Here is an 18,414-nt window from a genome sequence, read left to right on the forward strand (position 1 = left end):
CACTCTCATTTTATCTTTGGTTTCTTTCTGGAAAATCATTGTGTGTGCTCGGTTCTGACGGTGCATGGTTAGCAGTCCCTTCCATTGCTTTATTTTGGGAAATTATAATATAATTACACAATTTTCCTTTCTCCAAATCCTCAGGACACTCATACTTGTTTTCAATCAAGTTCATTTCCTTTTAAAAGCTGTTATTAATATATATATATATTTTATTTATATGTGTGTATGATATATATGAGATTATATATATACACATATATGTATATATATCTCAAATTGTCAGCTTTAAACACAAACTCATGAGTAGCATTGTACACACAGAGTATATTATGTTTAGTGCTTTTTGATAGATGTCAAAGATGACAATGACTATTTTGAGGTCACCTCCACACTGGATTTTAGGACGCAAGACCAATGTGAAACACTTATTCTGTAACTGTTTAGTTCCTTGTAAACAATAGACCTGGAAAAAAGATTTTTAAAGAGAAAATGAGCTTGCAAAATAGGAGTCCAGTGTGTGTCATTTGCAATGGTAAAGAGAATTAGTAATAACAGGGGAGGTATGTTGAGTGTAGCACATGAAAATGTCTTATAAGAATGACAACTTTTAGGTGGTAAAGCTACTGTGCAGAAAAGCCACTCACTTTTGATGTTAGCTGGCTAAAATACAATAGTCAGATATTAGTCACTTGTATGTTAGCCTGTGCTGTATTCACTTATGTGATTTATTTACCCTTGAATATATTTTTGGTTGGTATCTGCTTTGGGATATTTGTTTTCAAATAAGGTAGAAAGTCAATACATTGAAAGAAAAGTAAAACCCTTAGAGAATTGCCTATTAGTCTATATTTACAAATGGCACTTCGTACACTTTTACTGTTATAACCACAAGTATATGCAGGACTACAGTCCAGAAGATATTATCTTGAATTTGAAATTGTTAATTTCAAAGCATTTTGGGTAATTTTATTGTGCATAACCTCTTATAGTTCAGGTCGTTTTTGCAGATGCTAAATTCAAGAAAATTGAATATCTAAAATGGACAATAGAAAAACTTAGCTGCATTTCCCCTGGCACAGAAATATGAGCAGTGAGATGTCTCTTCTCATAATATCCCTCATTAATATCTTAAAGTAAATCTTTTTGTTTATGGCTCAAAATTTGATTTTTTTGTTAAAGATAAAGCTATATCTTTTAGTTAAAAATTTTAGAATTTTGGATTACATTAGTTTTTTTAATAAAAATACAATGAAATTAAAGTTTTATGATGATAGTTGATATAATATCAAGAAGATCCTAAGTCTGAAGTAGGTAAGAGAAGAAAACTTTTCAAATCTTCTTACTTAAATGGTAATAGAGAAAAAAAAAGTCTTTCTTTTCTTGCATTGAAGTTTGTTCCTTGCATAGTACTGTGCAAGCTGATACCAGAAATCATTTCAATTTCCCTCTGATGCAACACTTTGTGGAAATTATGTGGAGTTTAAGAACAAATGCACTGAGGGAAGTACACTGGAAACTGATCCGAAACTTCTCTGACCTCCAGGTACTGTGGAAATCTGATGGGATTTACAAATGATTAGCAATTCAAGATGCAAATTATTTATTTTCATAAAGCTTTAATCCTTTTCACAATCTTTGTGTCATTTTAAACAGGATTAAGTTATATGCATCCATTTAAACTGCTAATCTGGAGGTTCATTTCCATTTTGTGTTGTACTGCAGCAAAAGTATCTGATTTGGATCAATTATAGTTTTAGAAGTCTGATGAAGTTTATTGCATTTATTCCAATCTAATCACTTTATCCCATTTTCCAATAATTGTACTTCAGAAGACTCAAGTTCTATTCACAAATTTCATGAACCTTGGGAAAATCAGCTAGTTTGTACTAATAAATTAATGATAATGTTGAAATAAACGTTTCCCAAGGTTACACAAGAAGCTATAGTAATATTCGACTTTTGTAGTTAGTTGACCAGAAACACAATCTGTACATTCCTTTGCAAAAACAAACTGTGATTTAGCTTTTTATTGTTTTTGTTAATGGCATTCCACTAGGTGATTTATTATGATTTAAGTTATCTTCTAATTCTTAATTACAAAATTGTATTAACATATACATGGATATATATGAACAACCTACCCCTGGATCCAGCAATACCACTCTTGGGAATATACCCAAGAGAGGCCCTATCATACAACAAAAGTATATGCTCAACTATGTTCATGGCAGCATTGTTTGTAATAGCCAGAACCTGGAAACAACCTAGATGCCCTTCAACGGAAGAATGGATGAAGAAAGTATGGAATATATACATATTAGAGTATTACTCAACAGTAAAAAACAAGGACTTCTTGAATTTTGCATATATTTGAATATATATTCTCACAATTTGGTAGTTAAGAATTAGAAGATACACACATCACATACATATCCATATATTTATGTGTGTGTGTGTTCATATGATAATGGACCAGAAGCAGAACCCTGACACAAACATTCAGAAAAGTGACTTTTCTACAATGTTTCATGAGAAGAATGTGTGAAACTTCAGTAGAGACTTGAACTAATATGTCAGACAGGGACACTAACAATGGCACTAGTCTTTAGAAATTTTACAATCTACAGTAATACAATTCTCCAGTCTGTGGAATTTTCCTTCCTCTTTTACTCATGAACCTGAGCGTTCTCTCCTTGACGCTTCACTCAGGACACACGCCGCTGGCCTGAAGCCTGCATTTATGATTGCGGAGCTCTGAGAGAACGAGCTTGTGATTGGGCTGTCTGGTTTGTAGTACTGTATTGCAGCAGCCATTGGAAGCTACTGCCAAGGACAAGGAAAAGAAGGTACAATATGCACGAGAATTTGAACAGTTGGTGAATTAATCTGAGTGTGTCAAATATTCTAGCAAGTTGCTCATTATGGGAAAATATGCCAGAGTTCCCAAATCTTCCCTTTAGCCATTTTTGTGTCTAATTTGGGAAAGTACATTAGTATGACAGGGCCACTGACTTAATTAATTGAAGCTGCTCTAACAAAGGACACCACAGTTGGATAAGTGATGCACAGTAGACATTCATCTCTAAAATTTGGGGTCTGGATGTCTGGGATCAATGCTCTAACATGTTCATGTCCTGGTGAGTTTTTTTTTTGTCAGGAAGGGTTGGACCTAAGTCACAATCCTCTGAAAAGTAGAGAATTGGACTCTTTTGATAATTTGGGGTCAATGCATTTTTCTCATGGATAAACAAATAATGGTCATCTAAATAATTTTCCTATGTCTGTTTTCTTATCTTATATTCCTTTTTAAAATGCTTTGATAGAGATATCATGTAATGGTATCATTAAATGTTGGGTATTTTCTCAAGTTGATTATTATTATGATATTTTGCACAATTTTGAACTCTAAAGAAAACTGGAGAACCACATTCCAGCAACATTCTAACACATTTCAGAGTTTCTACTGATGTGATCTGTAGAAAACAGCACTTACAGAACTGTTGGTGCAGCTGGCATCCCTGACTGATTAGGCCGTTAGAATCTCAAAGTCATTCTCCAGATGTACTTGTCTCAGGCATTGGTTAAACAGGGAATGAAACAGGAATGTGGTGTAATTGTTCTACATCGTCCAAGTCTCATGAAGCTTACTGGTGTCTACTATTGCTCAAAGTATGCCATGGTATCTGGTTAGTGGAGGATGCTGGCTGTGGTATGTGCACAGCTGCAGAGCTGCCCTTTACTTTCAAACAACAGTGATAGTTCTACATGACTTAAGCGGGCAGCTGCATGAGCCATCTCTGCCTTCTGAAAATGAAGATGTAGAAACCTATTTGAGCTTACAGGTTCACTTGCTACTCTCACCTGCACAGTCTGCTTGCTCATCCTTCTTGCGAGACCGCAGTGGTGTTTTCTCTTCTTAGAAGTCAGCGTCTTTCCATTCCTAGTACAAATTATTGCTATCCATTGGAAGCTTAGCAGGAAAGAGATAGCACACTTAAAACATGGTGGTTGAAGAAGAGACAAAGAGGGATGCTCAATAAACCTGTGCCAAAGGTAAATCAAGACATTTATTTCCAAATTTCAATACCCTGCCTTTCACTTGCCATCCCTGTCACCAGACATAATTTGAGTAATGTTGGTATGACTTTGTGCTATCATAACTACTGAAAGTTTACAGCAGGTGCATGTCATGAGCACATTAGGAAGGTTTTTTTTCACCACCAAATACCCCTAATCAAATTATTGTAAATTTAGAACCTGAATAGAAAATAAAAAGAATATAGCAGGGCTGGAGAGTTGGCTCAGTGGTTAGGAGCATTGCCTGCTCTTCCAAAGGTCCTGAGTTCAATTCCCAGCAACCACATGGTGGCTCACAACCATCTGTAATGAGGTTTGGTGCCCTCTTCTGGCTGCAGACACACACAGACAGAATATTGTATACAGAATAAATAAATAAATAAATAAATAAATAAATAAATATTTTTTTTTTAAAAAAAAGAATATGGCACACTTAAAACACAGTACTCCAAAAAGGGACAAAGAGAAATGCTCCATAAACCTGTGCTGAAGTTAAATCAATAATGGTTGGTGAAATTAACCAAAAAAAAAAAACATGAGGAAAATATGTTTATGGATGTCAGGAAGCAACTTATGGCAGTTGTTTCTCTCTGTTCCCCATTGCTCCTGGGGTCCAATTCAGACCACCAGACTTGGTGCAAATGTCTTGACCCACTGAGCATTCTGGGTATCCCAGTGTTGCCATTTCCTAGCTTATGTGAATATTCAGACTTAGAAGCTATTTTTTGTTTCCAGGTAGAGATAATGACCATTGATCAGAAGCTAGTGGCTTCAACAAAACAAGTACATAAAATATACATAAATACAGCATTAATATATATCCTGTGCTTTGTTTTTGTTTATTAATCTATAGCTTGTCAGTACATTTTTATAGGTCAACTTAAACTATGGGGAAAAGACGCCAATTACTTGCTGGAAAAGGGTCTTCCTTCTAGGCACATGACAGGGCAGAGAATGGAAGAATGCAGATATATGGTTACAAAATATATATTTAATGTAGGAGAATAATACCATGTATAGTTAGAGATGTAACATTAAAATTCAATAAACAAATGAGATAGCAACTAATTTGAAATCATCCTGATAAATAATTGCATATTAGATTGCCCTGTAAGTTAACAGTGAGTTTTATTTACTCTATTTTGAAAGATTCCTAAGGATGACAAGCCTCTTTCCTTATTTATTTTTGTATTGACCAGGCGTCCATATTTACTTTCTTCTATGATAGGTTTGGATTGGGATAAATGCCCTTCAATTGCCTCTACATTGTCTTGGTATGGTACCAGTGGCTGTTTTCTTATATTATCTTATTAAATTATCACAATAATTGACAGAAGTCATAATCCTAATTGTTAATCAAATTAAATCATACATGAGATATAAAGAAACCAGCAAATATAATTTCTTCCACTATGTTCGGGTGACTTCATAGAGCACTCAGCATGTGTGTATTTACCCCCATGTGAGTTACTGAAAAAAAGCAAAAGAACTCATAAGAATAGTCGTTAGAGCTGGTGGTAAGTCTCTGAACCGTGAAAGGCAATAAGCAGAAAATCTTATGGACAATGATTTAGAACATGAAAGTACAAGGAGATATAAGCAAAATAAGGCCTCAGAAAACTACTTCTTCAGCTAGATTGAAGCACATTCCAGGCATAATTTGAAACTTGATTTTCACAACTTATGAAGTAAATAATATATTCATGTTACATGGGGTGGGGACAGTGGGCTAGGTAGCTGACCTCTGCACAGGTATGAGAACTTAAATTTGAATGTCTGTGCCTGTCACTCTACTTCTGAGGACTTACAAAGACAGGAAGAACCCAGGGGCTTTCTGAGCATCCAAGTTGTCACAACTAGAAACTATTTATGTATATGTATTATCTAAATCTGAACAGTAGAGTTATAGAAGAGAGAATAGAGGCTTAAATATAAGATAATTAAATGGTCTTATAATGCTAATGTGTTGTTGGGGATTAATTTTTAAAGTGAAACTGAGCAAGTACCTGAGAGTCATTTGAGGAACAAAACTAATGATGGAATTCATCATGACATAGGGATGCCAAGTGACCTTGAGCTCCTACTTAAGAAGCCCAATATTTTTAACACATTGCAAAATATCAATCAATAAGCTATACATAGATTTAATATTTAACTTGTGAATGTGTTATATGTTATAATAGTCTACAAAGGTATACTTCTTAGATATATAAAGTAATTCAATGACTTCTATCTTTTCCTTATTAATAGAATCCTCCTTTCACTTTATTTTTTTTTTACTTCTATAGTAAAATGGAAAAACAAACATAGTCATTCAAGTGTCATAAGTCACACTTATTGGGGTAAGAGCTGCAATGGTCCAGTCATGAATGGTTAGTACATTCCAGGGTAGGGGCATGTGGATTAGAAACATTAGCTAGAAGGAACATGATATGAAAGAAATAGAGACACAGGATAGTATGTGGAGAGCAATTCCTTGAATACTGAACGCATCCTTATTTATTTTTCATACTCTTGAACCCCAGTACAAAAGGGGGAAGAAGGCAAAAGACTGTTTTAGAATGACACAAAGGACAATCAGAACAATAATTGAGACATCAAGCCATTATTTGCTGACTAAGACATTTGATGTTTTGGGCAGGTTATGCAGTGAATACACCCTAGACCATGTATCCTTTAGGCAATCAATCCCTATGTCAAACCTCATATTTTAAAATGAGGGAGAAGAAAAGGGCTTGAGTTCTCTGACCTTTGGTCAGGGTGGAGCAGATCCTCCTCTATGGGCCTTCTTAATGTCCAAAATACCAAGTAACCACACCTTAGGTCAGGATGTATAGCCACAGCTGTTGTCAACAATTTTGAAAGACCAAAAATAAACCCAATCTTTCTGACTTCCAACCAATGTGGAACAGGCTCATATTTGTGGGTCCCCTTTTTAAGTAAAATAATTAATTATTGAATAGAAAATTAAATGAAAAGCTAAAATAAAAAGGTAAATGCACAGACCCATTAGTTTATTCATCCTTTTTTTCTCAGCCATTGCCATTGCCATTAACTCTTCCCTATACTTAACACATAAATATTAGGATACATCAGTAAGAAACAACAACAAAAACCCAAAACCCCAACTTCAAAGATATGAATGGCCAGGACAGTTAAAGAACACAAAGATTAGAATATCCCCTATGAAGATAAATACTAAAGGGAGAGATTGTGCAAGGACAAGGTGGGAAGTGTTGGTTGGGCAAGTACACTTAACAAAACCTCCCGCTGGGAAATACTCACTAAAATGGAGATATCTGAGCCTAATGGTCAGGAGTATGTGCAGCATTAAAATACTGAGGAGAACATTCGAAAAGAGAACAAAGGTAGCACCTGTGAAGATAATGGGCGTGGTGTCTTCAGGGAAATTAGCTGCCACATGAGGAGCTGCCTCATGGAACCAATGAATCTGTGCTTGGTTAGAGGAAAGACAAGTCCAGTCTTACCTGTTGGTACTATTTGGAGTCCTAGCCTCCAGATGCTCTTCCCTGCTAGAGATTTTTACTTTCCTTCTGATTTGAGTTACTAAAGGCTGTGTCAAAGTTGTTTACCAGCTCTGCCTTGGCCTTGAGGATCAGAGGATAAGGTATTCACCTGTTAGCCCACTTGATTGTTGGGTATATAAAGCCTTCAGGGTGCTAATGAATAAGGGGCTTCTTACCAGTGACTAGAGGTCTGCGTTTTTGTCTCTCTGTGTGTCTTTGTGTGTTTCAACCTCCAGCCCCTTGCCCGAAGCTCACAAACTGTATGGTACCTGAAGTTTTAAAGATAATGTAATTTGTTTTTTTTTTATTGATTTTTATTGAGTTCTACATTTTTCTCTGCTCCCCTCCTTGCCTCTCCCCTCCCCACTTCAACCATCCCCCAAGGTCCCCATGCTCCCAATGTACTCAGGAGATCTTGTCTTTTTCTACTTCCATGCAGATTAAATCTATGGAAGTCTCTCTTAGTGTCCTCGTTGTTGTATAAGTTCTCTGGAATTGTTGTTTGTAGGCTGATTTTCTTTGCTTTATGTTTAAAAACCACCTGAGTGTAACTTGAAAGCCAACATAAGGCATTATCTTGGTGTCCTAAACCCCTCTAGCTCTTCCAATTTTTTCTCTGCCTCCTCTGTAGGGGAGAAATGTTCACCTGTGTGTCTGTATCTGTTTCCATCTGTTGATGGATGAAGCTTCTCTGATGACACATGGATTAGGTACCAATCTGGTCACAGGAGATGGCCAGTTTAGGCTATTATCTGCTCTTGCTAGGAGTCTTAACTGGGGTCATCCTTGTAGATTCCTCGGAGATTCTCTTTTGCCAGTTCTTTTTCTGACCCTGAATTGGCCTCATAGGTGCTCACAGATGCTGAACCAACTACCAGGGAGGCTGAAAGGCAATGGCCTAGGCCTTCTGCATATATGTGACTGTTGCATAGCTTGGTTTTCTTGTGTAACTCCTAAAAGTGCAAGCAGGGACTGTCTGTGACTCTTTTACTAGCTTTTGGGACCCTCTTCCTTAGACGGGGTCACCTTGTCCAGGCTTAATACATGAAGAGATGCTTAGTTTCATAGCAACTTGATATGCCATTTTGTTCATATCCATGTGAGACCTACCCTTTCCTGAAGAGAAATGAGAACCAGAATGGAGTGTGGGAACAGGGAGGAGTACAGGGGAAGGAATGGAAGGAGAGGAAGGAGGAGAAATGGCACCTGGGATGGAAAACAAACAAACAAACAAATAAATAAGAAGACATTTCCAACTTACCTTTCCATTGCATTTTCACCAGTATTAATAAGATAGTTTGCTTTCTTTGGAGGTTCCCAACAGTTAGTTCTTTAAATATCCTCATATTTTACTTTGATTTTAGTTTACAAATTTCATGTTTCATTGTAAAGTGACAAATTTTAGTTGTATATGTTTATGTGACACAGAGTTATGTTGTGATTTATGAATACAGTGTGGAATAATTAAGTTGAGCTAATTAGCAGATCCATCAACAAAAATACTTATTTTCCTGTGGTGAGAACATTTGGAATTTGCTTTCAGTAATTTTGAGGTGTGCAATTTGTAGTTAGCTCTTATACTCTTCACACTGAGCACTGTACCTGAAATAGAAGCGGAGCTTATGACTTGTTACTGGCACCTTGTGCCCTTTGGCTGTCATTCCATACCCGTTTTCCCCAAAATAACCCCTGAGCTATTTGCTCATAGACTCCATCTATTAGTAAGAGCATTTGATTTTTCAACTATGTGCTTGGCTTATGTCCCTACAATGAATGACCAGTGTCAATCTGGAATGCTCTGGGACGGAAGTTTCAGTGAGGGGTTATCTAGCTAAGTTGGTTTGTGGGTAATCTCAGTTACGTTTTTAAAGTTAGAAAACCTGTTTACTGTGGCTAGTACTATTCCCTGCAGGGAATCCTGGACTGCATAAGAGTTAAGAATTTGAGCTCTCTGGTCTTAATTTGGGTGTAACGATACAAACTTCTTCTAGATCTTGCTAACTTGATTTTTGCACAGTTTCGGAATTATGAGTCAAGTAAAACCTTTGTCTTTTGAGTTACTTTTGTCAAGGTATTTTACCTGAAGATGAACAGAAACGAGACAACCGTTTAACATCAAATGTTCCAAAATCCACCAGAGTCATCACAAATGACATTTTATCTCATGACTAATGTTCTAGCATGTGTTTTTGTGTAACACATTTATATCTACTCTTGCACTGATGGACTTTTAGGGTGATTTGATACCTTTGGTGCCAGGGCTATAGTTAGAATTAATAGGAATGCACACACCTGTGGTATATGAATTTCAAATCTTTGGGATAAACTAGACGTAAGTTCACTGAATTATGTAGTAATTCTATTTTTTAGAGTTTATGAGTCAGTTTTCAAACAGTTTTACATTATGGATCTGCTCAGCTTCAGATACCTATGGAAAATTCCTCTATCTATCCATTTTCAGAAAGATGGTTTATCTGACGTCTTTTTAAATAATAACCTTCTTGACAGGTGTGAAAAGGTAAAACATTGTGGGTTTTAACTTGCATTCTCTAATGATTATTGATTTCTTAACTTTTTTTGGTTTTTATAGAACACTTCTGTGTTTTCCATGGAGAACTAATTACTGAGGTCCCCTACCCATCTGGGAACTGAATTAGTCCTTTCTGGGTTCAATTTTATACCTTTTAGATTTTAAGTTTTTACAGGTTGTGGATGGATGCAAAATAAAAAAAAATGGAAGAGTTTGGAAATATGTTATTGTACCTGTTAGGTTTGTTTTTGTTTTTGTTTTGTTTTGTTTTTTTCTTTTTGGCTTCATAGAAACTGGAGACAGCTGGAAAGATGAAAGATGGAATGTCCTGAGGAAGTGTCCTACTCTGTGAGATTTGCCTATAGGCAATACTATGGTACATTGTCTTGATTAATGTTTGAGGGATGGAGACCCAACCCACCCCTGGACAGGTAATCCTGGCCTTGATTGGAAGCAGGCACAGCGAGTCAGGCGAGCAAGCCATTAAGTCACGTTTCTCCATGGCTTCTGCTCCAATTCCTGCCTCCGTGTCTGCTGTGTTTCTGAGTTTCTGCTGTGGATTCCCCTCATGTTTGACTGTGAGCCATAAGGTGACTTAAACCCTTGCCTCCTCGAGTTGCTTTGGCCATGGCATTTGCCATAGCAACAGAAAGCAAAGTAAAAGATTCTATTTCCTCATTTGAGACTATACCTTTGTAGTCACACAGAGAAGAAAATTCATTGCTTGGACCAGTGTCTCCTCTCCTTTACACTGCATTTTATCCTAGTAGTTAACTTTTTTTTAAAATTTATTTATTTATTAAAGATTTCTGTCTCTTCCCCGCCACCGCCTCCCATTTCCCCCCCCTCCCCCAATTAAGTCCCCCCCACCCCCCTGCCCGAAAAGCAATCAGGGTTCCCTGTCCTGTGGGATACTGGGAACTCACCAAGACCAGCTGGCCTGGGTCTGGAAAAGCCTGGGATAAAACTGGACTCTCTGAACATAGCAGACAATGAGGACTACTGAGAACTCAAGAACAATGGCAATGGGTTTCTGATCCTACTGCACGCACTGGCTTTGTGGGAGCCTAGGCAGTTTGGATGCTCACCTTACTAGACCTGGATGGAGCTGGGGTAGTTAACTTTTTTTAATTGATGTTTATTGAGCTCTACATTTTTCTCTGTTCCCATCCCCGCCTCTGCCTCCCCTTCAGCCCTTCCCCAAGGACTCCATGCCTAATAGTTAATGCTTATTCATGTTTTGTGTTGATATCTTTAATCTAGGTTTTCAAATATGATCTGAGATGAGAGATCAACCTCATTCTTCTTCAAGCACACATATCCAGCTTTCCCAGCGTAACTTATTGAGGTCATTATTCTTCATATATATGCTTATCACTACTATTATTGACAATCAGCTGTCTCTCCGTAGAGTCATCACTGTCCTCTCCAGTATGTTCTTCAGACTTATGAGTCTACTTCCAGTGCTGGTACTAAGCACTAAGTGATTTAATTTGAAATAAAATTCAGATCATTTATTATTTGTTGCTGATTTTTAATTCATAATTAATTGTACTTTCTATAAAAATTATGTTGGTATTTTGATAGGCATTTCATTAGACAGGGAAACTTCTCGTGATAGCCACATTTCAATAAAAATGGCTCTGTTAAGGAAGGCAATTTTTTAGTTGCTTGTACCTTCACTTTCTGTAATTTTTCATTATTTTTAGTACACACATCTTTTATCATGTTATTGAACTTTATTCATAAGTTTACTTTTTCTTTCATAAATATAATATTTTTGGTGTATATTCTTTGTAACAGTGATTGGTTTTATGCAAAAACAGTCATGTAGATGTATTATGTACTTTGATCATATTACACCTTCATCCTCCCCATTTTTATCTCTCCTCCCTCGTGTTGGAACTGTCTGTTCTCCTGAACAGTCTTGCTTCCAGTATTGGTCATTCAGATGGTCATGTATATGTGATTTTAGGGAGCTATATGAAACCTGAGATGAACAAATAAGAGATAATATGATGTTTGTCATTTTGAGCTTGCCTTATTTGCTTACTAAGTTGGTTTCCAGTTACTTTCTAACTGATCTCTAATGACCTTCTAGAAAGTTCATCGTTGACATACAGAAACGTTTTAACAGTTGATTTTATGTCTCATTTCCTTACTGGCTCATTAGTTCTAGAAGTTTTGATATACCCTTTGGATTTTTCTGTATAATATGTGTGATGTCAGATGGCAGAAAATTCCTATTTAGTTTTATACTGATCATTTTTCCTGCCTTATCTGATGTTGATATTGATCTAATCAATATTGATTGATTAGAAATAACAGAAAACATTTTGACTTAAGAAAAACTTCAGATTTTGTCTACTAAGTGTTAGATTTGCTATGGACTAATCATATGTATGTGTACACTTGTACTGGGATGTTTATTCTACATATAGTTGACTGTATGATTGTATCATGAGATCATGAATTTTGTCAATTCTTTTTCTGCATCTAAGGAGAAAATCTTTAAATACTCTTCTGTCCAAGTGTCATTGTGGTAGTTCACATTGGACTATTTGTGCATATTTACCTAGATTTCAACAAGAAATATGTGGCGGACCTCTCGACTGGCGAGAAAGAATGACCACCACATCAGGATTCCACTCAGATCACGCTTTACTGGAGTGTCCTTGATTGATGGGGAGCAGGAAATGAAAGGGGCAGGAAAACAAGGGGCAGGAAGGGAAGGGTAGGAAGAGCAGGGGCAGGGAGCGAAGGGGCAGGGAGCTAAGGGGAGAGACAACATGAAGCAAAGGGATGAAGGGCTCTTAGGCAGATGCTTAAATAGGGAAATGGCACATGGGTCGCCCTGTGATTGGCTGCCACCAACAGCTGACACCAGACCGCATCGGGATAGGCTCAAGGATCCTCATCCACAGCGCATGTGGGAAGCTGGGGACATGCAGCTCTCAAAGGCATAGCCAAATATGGAGTTGTTTATTTCCAACAATACAGGATGTCGGCGCCATCTTGTAATGGCAATCCTGTCGGGCTCACTACAGAAATATATTCTTCTAAATCAAGTTGTGCAGTCATTCACTTTCATATGCAGCTGAATTCATCTTTCTAGTATTTTCCTGGAGTAGTTGTAGAACTATGATGTCCTTGTCTGCCTTTGCTATTGGGTTATGCTGGCCCCTTAAAATTTATGTAGGTGTGTTTCATCTTGTTTAGCTTTTGTTTGTGGCAGTTGGCTAAATGTGCTTTAGAACTCACAAGTGAAGCCCTTGTGTCTGGGTGTTCTCTTTGATTGGTGAGTTATATCATTGATTAAATATGCTGTTCTACCTTTTCTTGTTTCACACTTGTGAGTTTAGTATGTCCATGTACCTAAATATTTCTTACATGTGTGGCCATGCAATTATTGACAGTAATCTTTCTTAATGTGCTGTTGCTGTGATCCTGTGGAGAGTGTTCTTTCTGATGCTTCTGATCTTATTCTGCCTCTGTCTTTTTTCTTCATTTACATGCATGGTTTATATTATCTTTTGAAAAATGTTGTTTCTTTTATCATTTGATTACTTTCAGACTTGTATAGTTTATTTCATTCATTTCTGCTCTGCTCTTGTTCTTTTGTTTCTTTTTATAATCTTTGGCCTTACTTTGTTCTGTTTCTATTTGCTTGAGACACAAGGTTGAATTGCTCCTTTGAAAGCTTTCTTCATTTGGGATTTTGGCATTTGTTACTGTGTACTTTTTTGTTGGTGTTAGATTGCTTTATCTGTGTCAAAGAAGTTTTATGTCATAATTCTCTTATCTCAAATGTCTCAAGACACATTTATTTTCCCATTTTGATTTCTTTACAGACATACTGGTTCTTTAAGATTATAATTTAATTTTCATGTATTTGTGAATTGCATGGCATTCCTATCTATATTTTCCAATTTTATCCTTTAGTGGTCAGCATCTTGGATCTTTCAGAACTGGAGCTGTGGGTGACTGTGAGCTACACTACATGGGTGCTGCAAACCAAACTTGATATTCTAAATAAACAATAAACTCTCTTCGCCATGGAGCTATCTTTGCAGTCCTAACAATTCAGATTCTTTTCCTTTGTTTTTTGAGACAGGGTTCCTCTGTATAGCTTTGGTGCCTGTTCTTGAACTAACTCTTGTAGAACAGGCTGGCCTCAAATTCATAGAGATCAGTCTGTCTCTGCCTTCCAAGGGATTGAAGGCATGTGCTTCCACCTAACAATTCATGCTATAACAATTAATATTCTTAATATCTATTTTAATTTAATAATTATTTTAATATCAACTCTTAACCATAATGCAGGAATAAATTTCTTTGTGCTCTATCTTTCCCATCCTAGACTATCCTGAATTTGACTTGTTACATGCAGAATGTTTGTGGGCTTTTAATGTTTATGTTATTGATTTTTCGTCTTTTGATTCACCGTAAGTAGTTCTTTTGTAAGGAATTCAGGTACTGATGAGCTCTTGGTTTTGGTTTATCTGGGAAATTATATGTACATATACATACATATATGTGTGTGTGTGTGTGTGTGCTCTTTTTAGGAAATATAAACAAAAAAGAGTCAAATAACTTCCTTCATTTCTTTTCTAAAGTTTCTCTCAGGTACCCTCCCTTCAGTCCCTTTTATGCCCTCCTCCACTGTCAAGCATATAGCCTCTTTAGTACAATTATATATGCGTATGCACAAATATATAAATTCAACCTTTTGAACTATTCTTTGTTGCCTGTATGTTTATGGCTTCTGGGCAGATCACTATGTTTTGAAAAACTAATAATTTCCTCCCTAGGAGATAATAATTCTCCATCTTTCAGAAGTCATTAGCAAAGGAAGCCCCCGAAGAGTGGGGGTTTCCTCCTAGAACCCAGAGTAGGCGCAAACCACACCAAAGACTGGTTACACAAAGAGATTCTTTTTTTAAGCAGGAAAGAAAAGTTAAAGTGACTGCTTCCTGACTCAGACAGAAAACAGCAGCAAACGACTTTGCAGGTGTAAGTTTTTAAGAGAAAAGAGAGATGTCTGTCTTAAAATGAGCTAGGAAGCCTTGCTAAAGGAGATGGGGAAGGGGGAAGGGGTATGTGTCAGAGAGGAAGAAAGGACTGTCTATGGATAGAAGGAAGCCATATGTGACATATAGGAAAACGGCAGTTTATAAGGGTAAAGGATAAAAGTCTGTGTTAGAATGAGGTGTTTATTTTTAATTGGGCATGTTTATTAGGTGAGCCAATAACCTAATAAATGTAATACATGGGGTCTTTTGATTGCTGAACTTTGGTAGTTAGGCTCAGAAGGACAAAGTGGCCAAATAAGTACTCTGGTGAGTAGCTTTAGTAGTGCAATCTTATGGTTTTAGCAAGGCAGAAGGTTTGGAAGAGAAGGGCAAGATCTTCCACAGCCAGTGGGCTAGTGTTTTTTTTTTCAAATAGCTTCCTGTAATTCTTTGTACAGGATTGGCAGTTCTCACAAAATTTCTTCCTTCCATAGAATCATGACCAGTAAAATTCTTTACTAAATTCTAAATCTCTCCTTATACTCACAGATAAGTGACCATCACCCATCATCAAAGTCTCTTTACAACCAAAGAGACCACCACAGAAAACCACAAGGATCTTAGCCCCTGTGCATCCATCTGCAGTTGTCTTATCTATGGCTCAGCAGAAACCAGAGACAAGACAGTGAGAAGACGGCAAAGTTCCTAGATTGCATCATTTCTTTGGAAAAGTCTCTATTAAAAATGACCGTATAATTAAGGCTAAGAAAATGGCTGTATCAGAGGACAGGCAAATGTAGGAGTGGGAAACCCTTCCTTCTTTGTGAGAATGATCTTTGGCTGGAAGTCTTTCTCTCTAATGCCCTCATCTCCAGAATTCCCCTTGTCTAGTCTCTTCCGGCATATGATTCCTGCTGAAAAATCTACTCTCCTAAAATAAGGGCACCGCTGTACACGATAAGCTTCCTGTCTTTTGTTAATCTCAGATTTTTTCTGTGGTTATTTTCTAGTTTGATTTTTGTAACCTCATCTCTGGGATTCACTTAATAGGGTCTCTGAGATTCCTATATAAGGGTTTAGACAACTTTCCACAAATAAAAAAAAAATGTTCATTAGATTTTAAAATGTGCTTCCTTGATGTCTTTTTTTTTTTTACCTTTTAAAATTCTGTTATACAAAAAAATCTCTTTAATTTTTTCCATCATTCTTTTGGACCTTTATACATTGCCTTTAAATAGTCTTTCATTTTCTTTCTGATGGTCTGAATAATTTTGGTTGTTTGTTTGTTCTAAGTGATATTTTTGATCAACTCCTTGAGACTTTAGTTAAATTGAGTTTAGATGTATTGTGTTCTGTACATATAAAATTTCTGTTTTTTAGTGTTTTTATCATTTAACTCATTTTGTGTATTAGTTTTTAACTTTTGCTTTGATTTTTGATAGGTTCTTGCTATGAAGCTCAGCTGGTTTGCCACCCATATCCTGCTTGTCTCAGCCTCCTGTGAGCTGACGTTACAGGTTTGTGCTACCATATCTGGCTACCTGTACATTATTTTAGTTTATTGAATAGTCTGAGTTTTGTCACTATGCTTATGTCATTTTTAGGATCATAACTTTAGGTTTCTTGGTTTCTTTGGGGTATTTCATTGTTTCTTAAGTCTACATAATTTAATGTTATTGCATTGGTAGCTCCCGAATTGAAAAACGGATGGTATTCTCAAGCTTCAAACATGGTCTTCATATCACAGATCTCCAATATTCAGCCCAGACTGATTTATTTTATTTTATTTTAATTTATGAGATAGCTAATCCTGGCTCTGCACAGGTAAAACTTGATTCCACATCACTAGGTCCCGCAGTTAGGCTTCAATTGCACCAGATTAAGCAAAGTCCTTGAAACATAGGTTAACAATTTGGCTTTAAGAGTTTCACATTATAAAGTGAGCCCTAGAGATGAGCTACCTGGGAACTGAGGGCTGAGGAAATCTCCTTCCTCCTTGGAAATGTCCCTTTCAGCACGAAGAGTGTCTTAGGACAAAGGGCTGCGCACTCACACAGTTACACAAAGCTTCCAACAAGATCTGCTCACAGGCCACTGCAGTCTCTGCTCTCCTGTTTCCTTCTTTCTGGCCTCAGCTAATTTAGGTGCAGTATTTCCCCTCTGCTGTCTTGTGATGAGGTTGGGATGACTGTCCTGATGATATCTCAGGATGCCAGGGAAGCTGAGCACCCAGCTTCAGTTCTTCTCTATTCGAAACTATGTTCCCTAGAGAGTCCTGTTTGAGCAGTGTGGTGCTGAAGTAAGACAGGCTAAAGTTGGGGGGCAGTAGGTATTTACCCCATTTTGTGAACCAGGAGGTGAATCAGATAGTCTGATACTATCATCTGTTAAAGTACTTACACCACATTTATTCCTTTCTCTGGGAATACTAATAAAGCCTGGGACCTTTTATTTTCCTCTGATTTATGTTTTATAGGAAGATTTCTTTCAGAGAAAATATGTTTTGATCATATTCTTTCTCCTCGTCCAGTTTTTCCCAGATCCTCTTTCAACTCACTTACATGTTGATTCTCAGTGTCTCTATGTCTCTTTGTTTTTATCTTTCTTTTTCTCTTTTTGTATCTCTGTCTCTCTCAAATGAAAGACAACAGAAAAGCAAATCAAACAAACAAAATATGCCATACATATTTTTGAAATTTTCCTTTTCTTCTTTTATGGTGAATGTTTACTGGATAGGAAAACATATGAACTTTTAAATATGTTCAACTTTAATTAATCATGAAACTGCTACCTAAAAAATAGAATGTAGAATGAACCACAAGTACAGGATGTTTAAAAGTCTGAACTAAAGTGCTCCATCAAGGAAAAATATAAGATTCCCCCAAGAAAAGGAACTACCTTTTGGTGGAACACAAAATGGTGTTTCTCCTTCACTTAACGATCTAAGCACAGAGATTCACGATATTGTTTTGTTTTGTCCTGCTCTTCGGAATCTTTGATGTGCCTTTGAAGTCCACTTGAGGGCAAACTTGTTCCTCTCGTTACCTTTGCACACTAAGGGGGGAAGTATAGATTTGATTTAACTCGTATTAAAGATGCATCACCTTTCGAAATGGATTAATCTCTCAATAAAAAGACTAATCAATTTTAGAACCAGATGTAGTTCAGTCTATTAAATCAGACACATCATTCACCTCTTAATACCCACAGTCTGCTAATTAGGACTCTACATTTAAGCCCTCAGTTTAGATCAAATACATCATGA

Source organism: Microtus oregoni, unplaced genomic scaffold, assembly GCF_018167655.1.
Source record: "Microtus oregoni isolate MIOR12 unplaced genomic scaffold, Mior012 000000F_ref0000247, whole genome shotgun sequence".
NCBI classification, from domain to species: domain Eukaryota; kingdom Metazoa; phylum Chordata; class Mammalia; order Rodentia; family Cricetidae; genus Microtus; species Microtus oregoni.